This window comes from Dasypus novemcinctus, chromosome 3 (assembly GCF_030445035.2).
Source record: "Dasypus novemcinctus isolate mDasNov1 chromosome 3, mDasNov1.1.hap2, whole genome shotgun sequence".
NCBI classification, from domain to species: Eukaryota; Metazoa; Chordata; class Mammalia; order Cingulata; family Dasypodidae; genus Dasypus; species Dasypus novemcinctus.
Window position 1 is genome coordinate 67,656,567 of NC_080675.1, and position 19,946 is coordinate 67,676,512.

The following is a 19,946-nucleotide window of genomic DNA, read 5'->3' on the forward strand; positions in this document are numbered from 1 at the left end:
AAATCTTCTTTTAAAAGAAAGTCACATAGCTTTCAGATATCACACAACCATAATTTCTCAATGTTAGCAGAGCATTATGTCATGGTAAATATCCCTGACCTTAATTTCAGTGTATATTTGTGTTTACAACATCAAAGAGAATAGAGGAAAAGAAAACTATTTAAATGCATGAGATTTTGGCCCAGTGTAGCTCAGTGTGAATATGCTGAGTCTCTTCAAACTATTATTAATATAGCTATTCTTCTGTGCTCACTTCCTGATTTATTGGAAAATATAGACTACATACTGTACTAGATGTCATGGCCATTTCAACCATGCATATATCCTGATCCTTGCTGCAATGTCATGCTCCCAAACATGCAATTAAAGGCAAGATGGGAATGTGTTCTCTGAGGGAATTCACATGTTACAAAGTTCCAAAGAGAAGATCACTTTCAACCCCACTGAGCAAAGGCATTTAAGGAGGTAGTGGTGTCTGAGCAAGCTTGGGAAGGACAGGGAAAATCAGGACAGTAAGACGGACACAGGAATGATGTTCCCCTTCTCCAGCAGAGGAGGAATAAAACCCAGTTCACATATAAAGATGTACAAAAAATGCACATTTATTTTCTCTAACAACTTTTTATTCCAAGCCTCCACACTGTGGACTAATAGAAAATACTTAATGTCAGCCCGACCATTTCCCAAAGTTACCCTAAGTGCCAAGACACTAGGAGGTGGGGAAGAAGGTCGAGGAGGAGGAGAGCAGTCCACACAGGTGGGTTGCTACTGCAATGTCCTTTACCTTTGGAGACATAGTCCCTTCCGTTTTTATAGCTCTTCCCAAATTTCATTCAACAATTAAGGCACAGAAGTCTTTCATGAGGCTTCAGGGTTCCCAGCCTGCCTAAATGTAATAGACAGCAACTTCCTCTCTGGGGTCTGCAGCCGCCCAGATGGTACTGGCAGTGAGCAGGCCCCAAGACCCTCTTCGGATGGGACCCATAGGCCTCAGTCCCTTTCCTCTTCCTACCCTAAAGAAAGTTCTTTCTAGTCTGGGGCTGCGTATAGCCTTGATATCTCTCTAGCTTCTGGTCAAGCACTTGGTGTAGTTCCACAAATATTTGGGATTTTGAAACACAAAGGTCAGAGACCTTCATAACATGTACCCATTTCTTACACGCCACAACCCTCCTCTAAGGCAATGAGCCAAAAATTGACTGCTTGTCTGAGTAGGGAGAGAAAAAAAAGGAAAGTACACAGTGAGAAAAAACATGGAAAAATGTTTCAAATATGTTGTCAATCAAAATGTTTATAAGGCTTTCAGTCAATTCCTTGTACCTAAAGTAAAACTAAAGCTCAGCTATATATCAAGAAAGCCTTCCCCTGAGTGATTACCCTGAACGCCCTCGTCTTGCCCCCATGGAAAGGTCACAGGCAAGAGAATGACTTCCACACTACTCAGTCATCTGAAAGCACAAGAGAAACAGCAAGTTGCTCACCAATCAGTCTTGACTTCAAGTTATATTACTTTTACAGTTATAGGGGAAGTGAGTTCAAAAAATCAGTAAATCACATTCTCTAGGAAGACTCAGATTAAGTCATTTGCAGGAAGCAGACTTGGCTCGATGGATAGAGCATCCACCTACCACATGGGAGGTCCACTGTTCAAACCCAGGGCCTCCTTGACCCGTGTGGAGCTGGCCCAGGAGCAGTGCTGATGCGCACAAGGAGTGCCCTGCCACGCAGGGGTGTCCCCTGTGTAGGGGAGCCCCACGTGCAAGGAGTGCGCCCCATAAGGAGAGCAGCCCAGCACAAAAAAAGTTCAGCCTGTCCAGAGTGGCACCGCACACACAGAGAGCTGATGCAGCAAGATGACACAACAAAAAAGAGACACAGATTCCTGGTGCCGCTGACAAGAATAGAAGTAGACACAGAACACACAGTGAAGGGACACAGAGAACAGACAAGGTGGGAGGGGGGGCACGGATTTGGGGAGGGGAATAAAAAATAAATCTTTTTTTAAAAAAGTCATTTGCTCTAAGAACACTGGCTACATTAGTATTAAATCATTTACTCACAGTGTAGCCAGGGGTCCTAGAAGTAGGATCTCCTGCTGTGACCCTTGAACAAATTGAGCAGGAAAGGGATCACCCTCCTTGAAAGGTGCTTTCTAGTATAGCGAATGCACCATTAGTGCCACCTAGTGGTGGCATTGAAAAAACTCCTGAGGTTTGGTTCTCAGTCAAGACATCTGAGCAATAAAGATCCAGGAAAGAGCACTCCCCATACATATTTTCACCTTCCTCCAACTCCTGAATTACCCACATTTCAAATAGTGATAGGGAGAGCTGTTTTATGGAAAATGCTGCAGCTCGGCAGACTGGAAATAGGACCAAGTCTGATTTTCACCATGATCAAGTCTTAGAACCCACCTTCCCCTAAGTTTCCTCTTCTTTTAATTTTTGTACAGTTTATTCTTTACTTTCATTTCATTCCTAAAATTAATAAATGTTCACTATGTCCCTTTCAGTATCTAAACTTATCTATCACGATAATCTCCTGCCCTTCCTCACCAAATACTAACAAGATCACAGATAAGGAAGAGAGCAAGCTGGGCCCACATTCCTGTGACTAGACCCCAGGCAGTTTCTTTGTTAGCAGGGCTCAAGTGCGTTCTCCTCCACACTACTTGGCTAGAAGAATATGGAGAACGGGGTAGAGTAGAGTCAATCATCACCGAACTTTATTGCTGGGAGGATACCTATGACTTCTTTGATGAGGAAACTTGAGTCCCAAAGAAGTTTTTATATATCCAGTTTAACAAATCTGATTAGTGCACATGTGAAACCAGAATCCATGTGTTTTAATTTCCAGTCCAGTATCCTTTCCATGAAATGCCATAGTACCTAACTTCCCTCTGGAACATCTTCAGTCTAAAGCAGATTGTTTTAGCAGAATGAGAACATGGTTCAAAAAAAATTGCTGTAAGTCTTGGCCCAAGTACTAAACTTAAGTACGCAGTATGGGGATAACATTTAATTTGTAATCAACAAAGCTTGCCTCCTAATGAGGTTTTCATCATTAGGCAATGTTTTACACTGCTTTTTGCTCCTATAGTTATTGGACCATACACCACTGAATTGTATTTGTGATTGTTTTGGTTTTTTTAGTTTCATAGAGTACTCAGCACCCACAAGTGTTCCCACATTTTTCCCACTTCTGTCCTGTTCCCAACCATCCTGGTTTGGACTATTCCATCATTTTGTTGTCAGGAGCTTAGAAATTATCATCTTAGTTGTATTTTTCATAATAGGTCATTCTTCTTGCTTCAGCGGGAAAATTCTCCCAATACAATTACTGCCTTGTATCTTGCAGATGGCATAATTACAAATTCTCTCCTACACAGAGAAACCATTAAAAAAAAAGGAAAAAAACACAAAATTTTGTCAACCACTTTATATTATACACACAAAGCTAAGGCGAAATCTCAGAAATATCTGACTAATATATATTTTCTTTTATTCATTATTCATCCTCCTCTAATAGAAGAATTATATTTTCACGTATTTTTAATCTGACTTCCTATAATGTGGGTGTCTTTCCAATGTATGAGAATAGAACTGATTTCATGATTGTCTTAATTAGAAATAGTAAAAAAAAATTTTAAACCTAGTTGTCCCTTTCCTCTTAATTTTAATTTCTTTTTTAATTTCTAGTTGCTCTTCATCTAAGTTAACGAATGCTTAACTTACTATTTTCACCTCAGGTAAAGCTCATTCAAACTTCTCTTCTTTATTTTCTGTATCAAGTTACACAATCAGAAGAACAAAGAGTTCAAAAGAAAAAAAGCTCAGTTCAACATTCCAATCTCTAAAACCTTTGGAAAATTGAATGCTTTTCCTATGCTCTCTGTAACCATGAGTGCATAACCTTTCACACCAGGGTGAAGGGTGAAAATTTATGAGTCACAATCTTGACACTTGTGAAGCTAATGAGAGCAAGCATCCACGCTGATGTAAGCTAGTGGTCATGGTATTTTCCTATAGGAAAAAGCCAAGAGTCATCATTAAATTTCAAATGTTATAGCTGGAGACTTAATAGCCTCACCCCAAATAATTTTTATTTCTCTGCCTAAATACAGTTTTCTCGAATTCTCTATGCTGAGAAGAAAAATTGCTGATTTGCCAAATGGGACTTAAACCTTCCTTCCCTGTTCTAGTAAACAGGTTGCCAGGCTATGTGCTGCTCACCCCCTTAAGGAATTCTGGGCACAATTTATTTCACTCAAAGTCCCTCATCATCACCTTGCTACAGCCCCACCCCAGGCAATGAAGTGATGACCAGCCAAGTCATGAATTCGTAACTCTTCTATAATTGAGGTCACATTAAAGAATGAGAAAATATTTGGCTAGAAAAATAAACCAGCTTTCTATGTATCCTGTTCTTTGCAGAACATACTTTTTGCTCCCAGATTAAACTGAAAATATGCTGTTTTCTTGATGATCACACAGAGTCAAAAGCAACTTTAAAGGCATTTCTTGGCATTCTTTGCCTCATCATCACCATCCCACCTCCATCACCATCCCCTATCCCCAACCAACCCCATTACCATGTAAAAATCCAAAAAATTCCATTGGGGTGCTTATGTAAAAATATTTCATATGGTGAAATTTATTGAATTCCAAGTTCCTATCCAGTTCCCACGTAGACAAAAACAGCTTCCAGGAAAGACCACAAATTAGGAAGTCAACATTTAGAAATTTCTCAGAAACAGAGGTGCATTATGAAAGAAATTGACAGTGTTACTAGTTTTGATCTCTGTCGCCATGGCAAATGAGTTGCTTCTAAATCAATGGTAGTGGAGGAGGAAGCTGGACATGAAATTTCCTGTGCATTTAATTCACCCATGGAATCAGAGTATTGAGTACAGCTGATAACAAGAGGCAAGGAAAAAGATACATATGGTTCCAAACCAAGAACACTACCTCTGGTTTCTGGTAAAAAGGGCATTGTGAGATATCTTTTCACACAGAATCAGAAGCCAGTTTGAATGCAAAGTAAAAATGTTTTCAAAAGAAAGATGCTTTAGGCTGTATCTAGGCAATCTTCACAGGTAGCATATGTTTGCAGTTAATGTAATCTAGCCAGACATAGAGCCCTGTCTCACCAGACAAGTATCTGGTCTGATGACTCAAGTACTGAGCTAGCAGTGAACATCTTTGCTGAAAGTAGAGAAAGCTTGGGGAAAAGATAGCCTCCTCTGGACAGAAAAGGAAAGAACATCAAAAGAATTGTATCATTACTGAGCCAGTTGCCTAGGACTCAATCTCTGCAGAAGTTTTCCTTACCTTTTCATTTATCTTCGTTTTTTACTTCCCCTCTACGTTTTTGACATTTCCTCTTTTCTTTGAACATTTATCTCAGGATATTCAAATGCCTCAAAGTACTATGATTGGGAAATGGATTTCGTTCAATGGACAGAGCTTCCACCTACCACATAGGAAGTCCAGGGTTCAAACCCAGGGCCCCTGACCTGTGTGACGAGCTGGCCCACATGCAGTGCTGATGCACGCAAGGAGTGCCGTGCCACGCAGGGGTGTTCCCAGTGTAGGGGAGCCCCATGAGCAAGGAGTGCACCCCATAAGGAGAGCCACCCAGTGCGAAAGAAAGTGCAGCCTGCCCAGGAATGGCGCCGCACACACAGAGAGCTGACACAACAAGATGATGCAACAAAAAGAAACACAGATTCCCGGTGCCGCTGATAAGGATAGAAGCGGTCACAGAAGAACAGTGAATGGACACAGAAAGCAGACAACTGGGGGGTAGAAGGAAAGAGAAATAAATTTTAAAAATAAATCTTTAAAAAAATAACAAAAAAAACATTGGTCATATATGGACAAGTAAACAATAGTCAACATATGGATTAAATGGTGCCTAATAAACATTAATCTTTTTTATTTTTTTATCAAATAAATTAGCCTTGTTTTTCTTTGAACACAACTTTGCCTCACTGCCCCAATGGGCTTCAAATGATATCACATGGAATTGTTATTTTATGAAACAAACCAAAACCCAAACAAAAAACCCTAGTCTTTAATATGAGAGGAAGTCTAAGGATATAAATGAATAATATAGGTCATACCTAAAGGTATTCTTCTAAGCAATTCCTCAAGCAGAACCTCAGGGATGAGACACTTCCTTACAAGCCCATTACAAATCCTTCTCACAACTACTTCTGCCCATGCTCAAGTTCCAAGCACCACAGGGTAGATAAAACCTTGTCCCAAATCCCAATTTTGTGGTTTCTCCCTCTGATGTACCTGTTACCCCTTTCTAAGTCTCTCTGGTCCTTCAAGATTTGCCTGAGACACCTTCTTCTCCCAAACTCTCTATCTGACCCCCCAACTCTCCCTCCAGTCTGGGTTATATGTGACTCCATCTTAGCACTTACCGCAGTATAATAAGCATCTGTTTATTTCTCCTTCCCTTGCTAAAATGTGAGTTTCTTGAGGTCAAGTGTTTTAGTCTCTGTGTTCCTAATGTCAACCATGCTGCCTGGAACATAATAAATGCTCAATAAATAACTCTTTGTTGAACCTAGGAACCAAGAACATAATGATGGAGCTGTATATTCCCTCCAATGAAAGATTGGTTTGGGAATACCTGCTTTATTCATTAACTCCCTAAAGAACTAGATACATCACTATAAGAAGTTGGCTTCCCTTCAAACTTTCAATCATTTTCAGCAACTCCCATAGCTTAGTTATACCTCTCACAATATCTTGTCTGGTCAGAAGAGCCAAAATTGTATAGGATGCTACCTGCAGTCTCTCTCTAGAAGAAGTTAGCAACAGGGTAGTTATCACCGGTTATCTGTGAATTTCTCAAATCCTCCAAGTCATTTTCTCTCAGCCTTGGCTTCTAAACTCTGAAAATCCTAAGAAGAAAGGTTATTTGACATGCAGACAAAACTGTCATTTCTGCTCTTCAGTCATTCATCTTAGTTGAAAGAATAATGTTTCAAGAAAACTGTTCCCTGGCCATTTGCTTTCATTTAACCGCATGTACCCTTATTGGTAAAGTTCTTGAATGAGTTCACAATACAACCTTTGAGCCCAAATCTGCACTTATGAAAACAGAGTCTTTATGCCCCTAAAAATTACATTCTATTACTTCTTTATTGAAAAAGGTATGCATTTATTGCCTTTGAAAATGCTACTGTATCATCTCTGTAAGGTTGTATCTTGAAATATCTGTCTCAACAAACTGGTACAGTTCTATGATCTCCAGTTTGCATCACCAAGATAAGCTGCTCATGAGCTGAAATAGCAGTCATCGTTTCTACATCTGTTCCACAGCACTCCAGAGATGCCATGGGCCCAAGGTAAGTTTGTTTTTAACTGAAATGCCTGGAGGAAATCAAGCCTAGAAATCTAGCTGTTCAGGGAAAATGTAGAACCCATCAGCATTTTCATGGGATAAGGTGAGTCAGTTGCCCAGATACAGAAAGATGCGTTTGTGAGAGAAAGAAGGGAAATTAAATCAAGTGCAAAGCAATTCTAAATCTGTGTAATGTTAAAAGCCTAAAACAATGAGTTAATCATTAAGAAGTCCTCTTTGTAAGGACTCTCACTCCCTGGCTGTGCTATAAAAGCATTCTTCCTGAAATCCTCTGCAAGCAAATCAAGAAAAGATGCCCCCAAACAGTAAAGAACATTATATTCAATTTCATGTGATGTGAACACCCAATTTTGTTAGCAGAATGCTCTGGGTTCTGGACTTCTAGTTTCCTGGCTATTACATAACAGAACTTAAGGACACACCACAAGGAAAGCAAGGGAATAAAGAAATGAGATAAGTACACACCTGAGGCACGGGTGCTGGCTACACTACAGGGTGAGAGGCAGTGAGGTCCCGGGGTAAGTCTTTTAAAGCCTTTCCTCCTCCCCTTTCCTAATGTTGAGGAGGAGCCCCAGCTGTTTGCTGTTCTGATTGGTTGCCCCACCAGTTAGCTCTCAGGGGACCAAGGAGAAGGCCTTTGGTTTGGAGTTATCCAGAACCAATAAGGAGGCCTTTTTGGAGTTATCAGGTGCTTTCCTTTGATCCCAGAAAGAGTTCAAAATGGGACATCATGACCAGGGTGTCAGGGTCTTTCCAGCTTTGTTCTTAACAGCAGCCTTCCCTCCAGGGGTTTCCGGGTGGGGTCTCATGGCCCTGTTCTCTGCCTGGTCCCAGCTGTCTTCCTTCTTTCTCTATGTTTACCTGTCTCCACTTCACCAGGCCATTACACCATGCAAAGTAAGAAAAAAAAAATTAAAGAGGAATCAGCCAGCTGACTCCTTAACCAAGGGTGACAAGTTCTCCAGACTGAAAGCTGTGGTTATTAGAACTACAGCTATCTATTATTATCCCTTCTCTGTGTTACTATGCTGTTCTTAACCGGAAGAGTTACTCTATCAGCATGAAAGCATCAGTCAAATTTCTGTTTGATCACAAGAGCACTGATTAATATGGACACAAGAGGAGTTCTGTTAAAACTTCAGGATCTTCCGCCAAACAGTTCAGGCACACAAAGTCAAGCTTGCTACTGCAGAAACCAGTATAAGCAGCTTGTTATTTTTAATTACATCCCCTCCACAGCTAGGTCCCTCCTTTGGAACAATAGATTTACTACTCAACAACTTTCAACAAGAGGGTATGCACACCGTCCAGTAGGGAGCCAAGAGGGTTCTCAATGCTTCCCGTGTTAGACTTGCTAACCAATTCACTGTGTCTAAAATGAAAATCAAAGTGCGCAGTGGGCATCGGATCTTAATTTTAGGCAAACAGCTCTAACCAGGCAACACAATGTATTTTGAATTTGAATGCACAGTTGCTGAGAACTTAAATTTCAAAGCCTATGTACTCTTAACAAAATGGGGTAGTTCAAAGTAAACTCTAAATGGTTTTGTCATGTTGATAGAACTTTTGCTCTTCTATTTTTCATTTGTTTTTAATGTTAGTATTGTGTAGGTTTAGAGCAGTGGTTCTCAACCAAGGATCAATTTTGCCCTGTAGGGAATGTTTGGCAATGCCTGGAGACATTTTTGGTTGTCACAACTGGGGCTGCTACTGACATCTAGTGGTTAGAAGCCAGGGATGTCACTAAATATACTGCAATGAACAGAACAACCCCCTCAACAAAAAATTATCTGACCCAAAATGTCAGTGTTGTCAAAGTTGAGAGGTTGAGGTTTAGAGGGAAAGAGAAATTTTAAAAATTTTACCCAAGTAATAATGCATGTAATAGCTTCAAAAGTTAAAAACACTGATAAAACTTTTCATAAAAATTAGCAATCCTCTTCTGTTTCTTTCCCCCTAGAATAATGTTTCATTATTTCATCTTCCTATCCTTTATTTCTAAACAATATACTTACACCACTAGTTCTTATTTCAGCAACGTTAGATATTATTGATATCTTAACTATCTTGTCATTTTCTTCCTGTTTTCCATTTCTCTATGGAAGATTTTTTCTGACTTCATTCCCAATCCCTTTGTCAAACTTTAATTTCAGTGTTTATACTTTAATTTTTATTCCCAGAGGACTTCTCTTGATCTCTTTTCTCTTATTGTCCCTTTTTTAGTAGCAACCTACCCTTGACTCACAGATAAAACATCTCATATCCCTCTAGGTTATAAACTATATTATTTTTGAAATTTTCTTTTATTCTCTGCTTTGTTTCTATTTCCTTTGAGATTTGTTGTTTGTTTATTATCGTCACTGTCTTTAAAATGGTAATATTAAATGTCTGGTGATCTTTTGTTGTCCTTGTATATTTATGTGTGAAATCAAAAGACTGTGCATGCACAGAAAGGGCTTGTCCACTAAGGACTTCACTGAGCATGATCTGGTGGCCACCAGCCATACGGATGCAGTTCCAACTGTCAGCCTCAGAATTAGTCAGGATAACCTGTGCCTAACAATCAATCCCAAAATTTCGTGGCTTAACATGCTGGGGCTCCAATTTAAGCATAGTCCACTGTAGGTCAGGTGGCCGTGCAGGGCCACTGTGCTCCTTGAGGTGACTCAACCTTCTAGACCATCTCCAGGTTGCACCTCCTTCATACCCACTCACAGTTTCCATGGTCACCACTGGAGGATGACCTGTGTCACTTCCCTTTACAGCCCATTGGCCAGAAACGGTCCCATGATTCCATCTATTAATACAAAGGGGTACAGGGCATATGGATATTTTGTGAGGGATGATTCAGCCTCTCCATTGGCCTGGCTGACACGTGCAGATCTTTAAAAACGTGAAACATGCAGACATGGTGTTTTGAATCTTAGGAGAGTTTGGAACATTCAACAGAAATATATTATATCTGTCTTAACTCCCACCTAATTTGTCAAGTCTGTTTCAGTTTGCTAAAGGCTGCTAGGAGCAATGTACCAGAAGTGGGTTGGCTTTTAAAATGGAATTTATTAGCTTAAAAGCTTACAGTTCTGAGGCTGTGAAAGTGCCCAAATCAAGACATCATCAGAGATGCTGTCTCACTGAAGGTCAGCTGCAGGCGATCCTGGACTCCTTCCAAGGGGTAAGGCACATGGAGTCATCTGCTTCTCTTCCTGGTCCCTTTGTTTCAGCTTCTGGCTGCTCCATCTGTGGATTCCTCTCCTGGGTTCCTCTCTGAGCTCCTTGGTTCCTTCTCTCCATCTCTGCATCTTTTTCTCTGTGTGTCTTTTTAGTCCTTCATTTATAAAGGACTCCAGCAAGTGGACCAAGGCCCACACCAGGTATGCCTCACTGAAGAAATCCAGTCAAAGACCCACCAACTGAATCCAATCCTATCAAATGCCCATACCCACAGGAGTGAATTCACTTCAAGAGCATGATCTTTTCTAGGATCCACAAAATCTTCAAACTGTCACTCTCCTTTTTCACTTCCTTAGGGTTTAGTCACAAAGAGGATAAAAGGAGAAGAATCCCATCCCTGTTTGTTTGTTTTTAATCTCTATTTTATCTCAATTAGTATTTCCATGCATGGAAATCTCTTTAGAAATTCAAATCAGAGCGGCAGACTTGGCCCAGTGGTTAGGCCATTCATCTACCACATGGGAGGTCCGTGGTTCAAACCCCGGGCCTCCTTGACCCATGTGCAGCTGGCCCCTGCAGTGCTGATGTGCGCAAGGAATGCCCTGCCACGCAGGGGTGTCCCCCGCGTAGGGGAGCCCCACGCGCAAGGAGTGCGCCCAGTAAGGAGAGCCGCCCAGCGTGAAAGAAAGTGCAGCCTGCCCAGGAATGGTGCTGCACACACGGAGAGCTGACACAACAAGATGACGCAACAAAAAGAGACACAGATTCCTGTGCTGCTGATAATGACAGAAGTGGACAAAGAAGATGTCACAAATAGACACTTAGACCAGACAACCGGGGTGGGGGGGAAGGGGAGAGAAATAAATAAATAAATCTAAAAAAAAAAAAAAGAAATTCAAATCAAAAGAAATGTGATTAGTGTTAACTGTGACCATCAAAGGAATTGTTTGTTAGGGAGGACAGGGAAACAATGTAAATGTTTAAGATTCCAAACATATATTTTTTTACTTCAATAACTACTTTTACAAAACACACTACCTTCAAAATGGAAGTCTAGGTGCCTATTCTAGTTATCTATTGGTTCTTAACACACCACCCCAAACTTTGTGGTCTAAACAATCATCTTTTTATTATGCTTATGGATATGTGGGTCAGGAATTTAGAAAGGAAAGGCTGGTTTGTGTTCCTTCATGCCTGGGGCCTCAGCTTGGGACACTTAAAAAGGGAGATTATTATTAAACAGCTGGGGCCTAGAACCCTCTAAAAGGACAATTGTGTACCTATGGAATCACAGCCTGGTTCTCAAAGGTGCACATTGCAAGAAAACAAGGCAGAAGTGCAAGTACTTTCATGACCTAGCTTTGGAGGTCCGAAAGCCTCGCTTTGCCATACTCCATTGGGGGGCAGTCACAAGTACTACTCAGTTTCAAAGAGAGAAGACATAAACTCCACCTTGAGATAGCGAAGTTATAGGAAAACAAGTGAGGCATGTGAGACAAGTTATTTTTGCTTAAAATAGAGGAGCAAGGTTTTACTATTGTAGTCCTGCCTAACAGCTCTAACGTAGAACTTAACTAATACAGAATTCCTTACCATTTATCAGTCTCACCTTGTCCTGCTGAATGGAAAATCTGAAGGCCTAGTCCTCAGAGAACAAACATTCAGCAATTCAGGAGAAATGCAAAGCCAAAACTTGCAAAAAGTGAACTGTATTGTGTAATGTGTAAATGCGATGTTATCCATCATCTTCTCACTCTGGCAATGTCTGGGAGAGGAAGGCATAAAGGGAGAGACAAATCTGTGTGTACCCCAAGTCTAAATGATGATCTGTTTCATCAAAGAAGGATCTGCTTTTTCGTATCACGCAATGTCTAAACACCACTAAAACAGGATAAGAAGAGGATTCCACAAACAGATTTCTGAGATGGAATTCAGATGCCAAATTATTCATTAAATTAACTCAAAAAAAAAATTGAGTTTCTAGAACATAACCAAAATTAAAACAGAAACAAGACACATCACCTGTGTGCAAGCTTCTATTCTAACAGGCAAAACTGTTATACATTGTTTCAAGTGCTATGTGAGTAAACAAGGGACCTCTTCCTGAGGGTTATTCAGGCAGGTTTTTTTAGCCAACATCCATTCTGACTGGGCCATTCTCTTTTTTTATTAGTTGGTGCCCACACCGCAGTAAGTGATAAATATTTGCAATAGGACCCCTGGCACTATTATAATAGATAAGAGGGGCACCTGAGTGCCTGACCTATTTGGGGAACTGTAAGTAGTACAATAGAGCTGAAAAGCCTGGAATGCAAAGTGAGAAGGGACAAGGAAGAATAACTGGAGAAATAAACCGTGGTCAGATCACAGAAGATTTTCTATGATACTTTTTAGTAAATGGGGAGATATTGAAAGGATGTTAATCAGGAGAGAAAGCCAAACAGATTGATCTTTTAAAAATATTATTCTGTCTGCCTGTGAAAAAAGGATGATAAGCAGACACTAGTAGAGAATTTCCAGAACTGAGGCAATAGAAAGCCAATGACATGTTAAGGATAAAGGAAAATAAATGAATTTAAGATATTAAAAAGGTGGGATTTAAAGGATCTGTGATTATTGGATATGAGTAAGGCAGAGGGGGAGGGAAGATGGTTTCAAGGATGACACTCAGACTTCCAGTTTGGTAGCTGGGAGGATATTAGAACAGGCGCTGCCAAAGCCACAACCCTGGCTGACCTATGGCCACTGGCAACTGCAAGGCAGGAAAATAGCAGTGTCATCTCAGTGCCAGCTGAGCCAGCCAGGGGTGACAGGACATCCTCAGGGCAGGGCTCAGGTCTGGCTTGAATGGGGAGAAGATACAAAGAAGGTAGAGCATATAGGCAGGGAAATGTTCTCTTTCCCCCTCTATAATTACTGTTTTAACTCTAAACACCTGGAGAATATTACTACTGTAAACCAGCAGTGTTGAGTGAAGGACATGGAGGTTTCTTTAAGGCATTAGGAGGAAAGGGCAAAATGTGGTGAGATTAAACCCAGATGGGAATCCTAAATTTCTCAGGAGGGACAGAAAGTAGGTCCTAGGCTTTATGCTCCTCCCCCCACCTTCACTCCCACCCCCCCCAAAGTGAGGGAAGGTACTTCATGGAGCAAGACTTCCAGAGAGCCTAGGGGTTGGCATGTCATGCTGTTGTGACCAGGAAATTAAGATTTTTATAGCCCCATTCCTTTCAGCAAGTGAAATTCTAAAATTAAAAAAGCCTTGAGTGGGATTGCAAAAGTTAAACCATAATAGAGAGTTTAGGGAAGGCTGAGCAAAAAAAATTCTTTCAAGTCTTGAAGAAATGCCAATATAAGGGTTCCTATACCATGTTGCCCAGGAATTATTTCCTCTGGGTCATCTCCCAGTTCTGGAGCAGTTGGAGATGCCCCCACATGCCATGGAATAGCACCTGATATCTCTCTTGTTCTACAAGGTTCCTTCAAAATTATCTAATATGAAGTTCCTGTTTCTTAAATAATTTTTACTTATATTTCAGTTCCAAATTACTTTATTTAATATCTAAAAAATCTTCCCAGAGATTTTGCCAATATTAGAAGTGGTCACTAGAAGACCTATTTTCAGTCTCTCCAAAATTCCTGCTAAAGTCATTCATTGAATAGTTTCTTCCAACTTCACTTTCCTACAGAGATTTTGTTTAATTTCTTGCTTTTAATATTTTCAGGACAAGTACTATTACAATTGATTAAAATGACCGTATCTCAATGATAACTTTAGAGTTTTTCTGTCCTTGAGTTGCTAAGATGTGTCTCAACTTTGGACAAGAAAAGTAATATTTCAAAAGAAAGCCACTGCATGGTATTAAAATATAAAAATTATCTAGGAATATTGTGATGATTAGGCTATTGTGTCAACTCAGCCAGGTAACTGTGCCCAGTTGTTTGGTCAAGCAAGCACTGAAGTAACTGTAATACAAGGGTATTTATGGACTTTAGTCACCAATGACTTTACTGCAGGGGTAAAACATAGATAGCTGGTTATAATTACATCAATCAGGGAGATTGTCATATGCAATGAGTGAGGCTTTATCAAATCAGTTGAATCCCTTAAAAGGGGAAGTGATTCTAGCATTGACAGAGAATTTCCCAGCTCATCTTTGGACAGCCAACATTGCCCAGAACTCGTCAAAAGTCTTCATTGGACTTTCATCAGAGCTCCTAGTTGCAGCCTGCCTGCAGAACCTGGACTTGTGCATCCCCACAGCTGCAAAAGAGACTCTGATAAATCTCTTACTATCGAAGGATATCCCTTGTTGATTTTGTTAACCTAGAGAACCCTGACTAATACAGCTTGGTACTGGAAGTGGTTCTTGAGGAACAGTCTTAAACATGGAGTGTCTGAAGTGGTTCTCAGAGTTTTGCAATTGTCTCTCTACCTTAATTGGACTCAAGAGTATTAACTCCCTTTCCAATAATGAAGAGGTTGCTAACAGTCCATGGCATGAGTTGGTAATCAAGATACGCAAAACATCATCTTCTGGATACCCCTACTTCCGTGCTTATAAGAAGCAAAGATCTTGGTGAGAGTGTTTTCAACACCTTAACAGAGTTTTGTGGAGTCAAATAATATAATGATGTTGGCTGGCTCCTCCTTGATTCTCTGGATACTGTTACAAAAGAAAGAGATGAGTTAAAGGCTTCAAATTTGAAACTGAAACACCAAATGGATGATGCAAAAGTTTCTATATGTGCTATGAAAGAAAATTTTGTCTCCTGTAGGCACAGGCTCAAAATATCTGAGAACCAAACTCAGACTCTTGTTGTAGGGAGTTACAATGGAAACTAAAATCTCAACCCCGCAGGGTTTCTGCAGTTAAAATGAAGGCATTGATTGGAAAAGAGTGGAATCCAGAGAATTGGCATGGAGACATATGGAACAATGATGATATTGATGGAGACATTGGAACCCTGAATTCTGCTGAGACTTTACCAGATAAGCCTGTGATGACCTGCCCTGTCCAGATTACACCTTGTCAGCCTTGTATCATCCAGCCTCCAGCCTGCCCCAGGGAGTCTGGACCTCCTCCCAGCCCTGAGGAATGTACCAGCCAAACTCCAGCATGGACAGTCAAGCCTCCAGTCTGCCCTGAGGAAACTGCCTTCCAACTCCTGAAGAGATTAATCCTGTCTCACCAGAAGAAAATGCAAGGGAATGCCCTGAGGTCAGTAGTTTATAAGGCATTTCTAATCCTTCTCCTTACCTACCCCTGCCACCCCACTTGTCTTCAAGACCTATTACTAGATTAAAATCACAACAAGCCCCCAAAGGTGAAATACAAAGTGTGACCCATGAGGAAGTAAGGTATGCTCAGAAAGAACCGCATGAGTTTTCCAACTTAAATAGACAGAAATCAGGGAATATGTGTGGGAATGGATACTAAGGATATGGGATAATGGTGGAAGGAATATAAAGTTGGATCAGGCTGAATTTATTGATATGAGCCCATTAAGCAGAAATTCTGGATTCAACACTGTAGCTCGAGGGGTTAGAAAGGGCTCTTCCCCCCAGGGCCCACTGGATGGAACATGAGAGAGTCTGGGCTATGATGTGGACCATTGACTATGGGGTGCAGTGATGCTCAGAGATGAACTTACCAGGATGTGTAATGATGTGTCATGATGTGTACATGGATGTGTCATGATGATGGGAGAGAGTGTTGCTGTGGGGGGAGTGGGGGGCGGGGGCGGTGGGGTTGAATGGGACCTCATATTTTTCATAATATAATTAAAAAAAATAAATATTTTTTTTAAAAAAACTTAAAGCAATAAAAAAAAAAAAAAAAGAAAGAAAGGGCTCTAACAGTTTGTTTGGGTGGCTGATTGAAACATGGGCCAAAAGATTGCCTAGCATGTCTGAGGTTAGACACCCAATTTTCCCTAGTACACAGTAGAAAAGGGATTTCAAAGGCTTAGGGAGATTGGAATGCCAGAATGGATTTACCATTTGAGAGCCACTCCCTCACCCCAGGAATGTCCAGAGAAAAAACCTTTAACCAGGACTGTGAGGAATAAATTTGTAAGACAAATTCCATCTTCCCTGAAGAGCTCTGTGTTTGCTCTTCTGTAGTCCAGATATTACTGTAGGGAAGGCTGTGATGGAATTAGAATCCTTAAACATTATGGGGTGATTGGATGTTGGTCTGGTAAAAGTCAAGTATGGGCAGTTAATCACCAAAGTCAAGGTGGGCATGGCTACCACAATGAAAGGCAGATTCAAAAAAGCTCTCAAAAAAGTCTGAGTCATGTAGAGTTATGTCATTGGTTACTACATCATGGGGTACCTAGCAGTGAAATACATGGACAGTCTACTAAATTTCTTCAGGATCTGTATAAAGAGAAGAGTTCTGGGTTGAGTGAACAAAACCCTAACTTGAATTACAGATGCAGAGAATCACGGCCCCCAATCAATTCCCAGACTCAAGACAGTTTACAGACACAGAGACCCTTGAATGAGGAGGCCAGGTCTCCTTGGGGAAGGATCCTGTTAAACCAGCCAAAATGTATACTCAATCTTCCTCCCACCTTTCCCCAAGGAGATCTATCGCCTTTTACCAGAGTAACTGTGCAGTGGGGGAAAGGAAATGATCAGGCATTTCAGGGATTATTAGATACTGGCTCAGAAGCAACATTAATGCCAGAAGACCCAAAACATCACTGTGGTCCACCAGTCAGAGTAGGGGCTTATGGAGGTCAGGTAATTAATGGAATTTTAGCTCAAGTCCATCTCACAATTGGTCCAGTGTGTTCCCTGACCCATTCTTTGATTATTTCCCCAGTTCTAGAATAACTGGAATAGACATACTCAATAACTCAGTAACTGGCAAAATCCCTACATTGGATCCCTGACTTGTGGAGTGAAGGCTATAATGGTTGGAAAGGCCAAGAGGAAGCCACTAGAACTGCCCCCATCTATCAAAATAGTAAACCAAAAGCAATACTGGATTTGTGGAAGGATTGCAGAAATTACTGCCACCATAAAGGATTTGAAGGACGCAGAGGTGGTGATTCCCACCACATGCCCCTTCAGCTCTCCTATCTGGCCTGTACAGAAAACAGATGGATCTCAGAGGATGACAGTAGATTATTGTACACTTAACCAGGTGGTGGCTCCGATTGCAGCTGCTGTCCCAGATGTGGCATCATTGCTTAAGCAAATCAACACATCCCCTGGCACCTGATATGTAGTTGTTGATTTGGCAAATGATTTTTTCTCAATTGCTATTGATAAGGACCACCAGAAATAGTTTGCTTTCAGCTGGCAAGGCCAGCAGTATACCTTCACAGTCCTGCCTTAGGGTATATCAACTCTCCTGCCCTATGTCATAATATTGTCCACAGGGATCTTGATCATCTCTCACTCCCACAAGACATCACAGTAGTCCATTATATTGATGACATCATGTTGATAGGATCTAGTGAGCAAGAAGTAGCAAAGACTCTAGACTTATTAGTAAGGCATTTGCACGAGAGAGGATGAGAGACAAATCCAACTAAAATACAAGGTCCTTCCACCTCAGTGAAATTTCTAGGTGTCCAGTGGTTGTTCTAGGTGTCCAGGGGCATGTTAAGAAAGTACTTCTAAAGTGAAGGATAAGCTGTTGCATCTGGCTCCTCCTATGACCAAAAAAGAGGGACAACACTTAGTTGGTCTCTTTGGATTTTGGAGACAACACATTCCTTATTTGGGTGTGCTACTCTGGCCCATTTACTGGGTGACCAGAAAAGCTGCTAGTTTTGATTGGGGACTGGAACAAGAAGAGGCTCTGTCAGGTCCAGGCTGCTGTGCAAGCTGCACTACCACTTGGGCCATATGATCCAGCATATCCAATGGTGCTAGAAGTTTCTGTGACAAATAAAGGTGCTGTCTGGAGCCTTCAGCAGGCCCCTATAGGAGAATCACAATGCAGACCCTTCAGACTTTGGAGCAAAGCCCTGCCATCCTCTGCAAATAACTACTCCCCTTTTGAGAAACAGTTTTGGCCTGCTACTGGGCCTTAATAGAGACTGAATGCTTAACCATGGGCCATCAAGTTACCATGAGACCTGAGTTGCCTATCATGAGCTCGGTATTGTCTGACCCACCAAACCATAAACTTGTGCATGCACAGCAGCACTCCATAATAAAGTGGAAGTGGTATATATGAGATAGGGCTGGAGTGGGTCCTGAAGGCATGAGTAAGTTACATGAAGAAGTAGCCCAAATGCCTATGGTTACCACCCCTGCCATGTTACCTTCTCTTTCCCAGTCCACAGCTTTGGCCTCTTGGGGAGTCCCTTACAATGAGTTGACTGAGGAAGAGAATACTCAGGCCTGGTTTACAGATGGTTCTGCATGATATGCAGGTACCACCTGAAAGTGGACAGCTGCAGCACTGCAGCCCCTTTCTGGGACATCCCTGAAGGACAGCAGTGAGGGTAAATCCTCCCAGTGGGCAGAACTTCCAGAAATGCACCTGGTTGTTCATTTTGCTTGGAAGAAGAAATGGCCAGAGGTGCATTTGTACACTGATACATGGGCTGTTGCTAATGGTTTGACTGGATGGTCAGGGAGGGACTTGGAGGGAACATGATTGGAAAATTGGTGACAAAGAGGTCTGGGGAAGAGGTATTTGGATTGAACTTTCTCAATAGGCAAAAAAAACATGAAAACTTTTGTGTCCCATGTGAATGCTCACCTGAGGGTAACTTCAGCAGAGGAAGATTTTAATAATCAAGTGGATAAGATGACCCACTCTGTGGCTAATGTTCAGCCTCTTTCCCCACCCACTCCTGTCATTGCCCAGTAAGCTCATGAACAAAGTGGCCATCAAGGTAGGGGTGGGGATTGTGCATGTGCTCAGCAACGTGGACTTGCCCCTGCCAAGGCTGATGTGGCTACAGCCACTGCTGAATGCCCAATTTGCCAGCAGCAGAGACCCACACTGAGCCCCTGATATGGCACCATTCCTCAAGGTGACCAGCCTGCTACCTGGTGGCAGGTTGACTACATTAGACCACCTCCACCATGGAAAGGGCAGTGATTTGTTTTAACTGGAATGGACACATACTCTGGATATGGGTTTGCATTTCCTGTACACAATGCTTCTTCCAAAATTACCATCCTTGGACTTACTGAATGTCTTATCTACTGCCATGGCATTCCACACAGCATTGCTTCTGATCAAGGAAACCATTTCACAGAAAATGATGTGTGGGAATGGGCACATGCCCATGGAAATCATTTGTCTGACCATGTTCCCCATCACCCTGAAGCAGCTGGATTGATAGAACAGTGGAATGGCCTTTTAAAGTTTCAATTACGGTGCCAACTAGGTGGCAATACCTTGCAT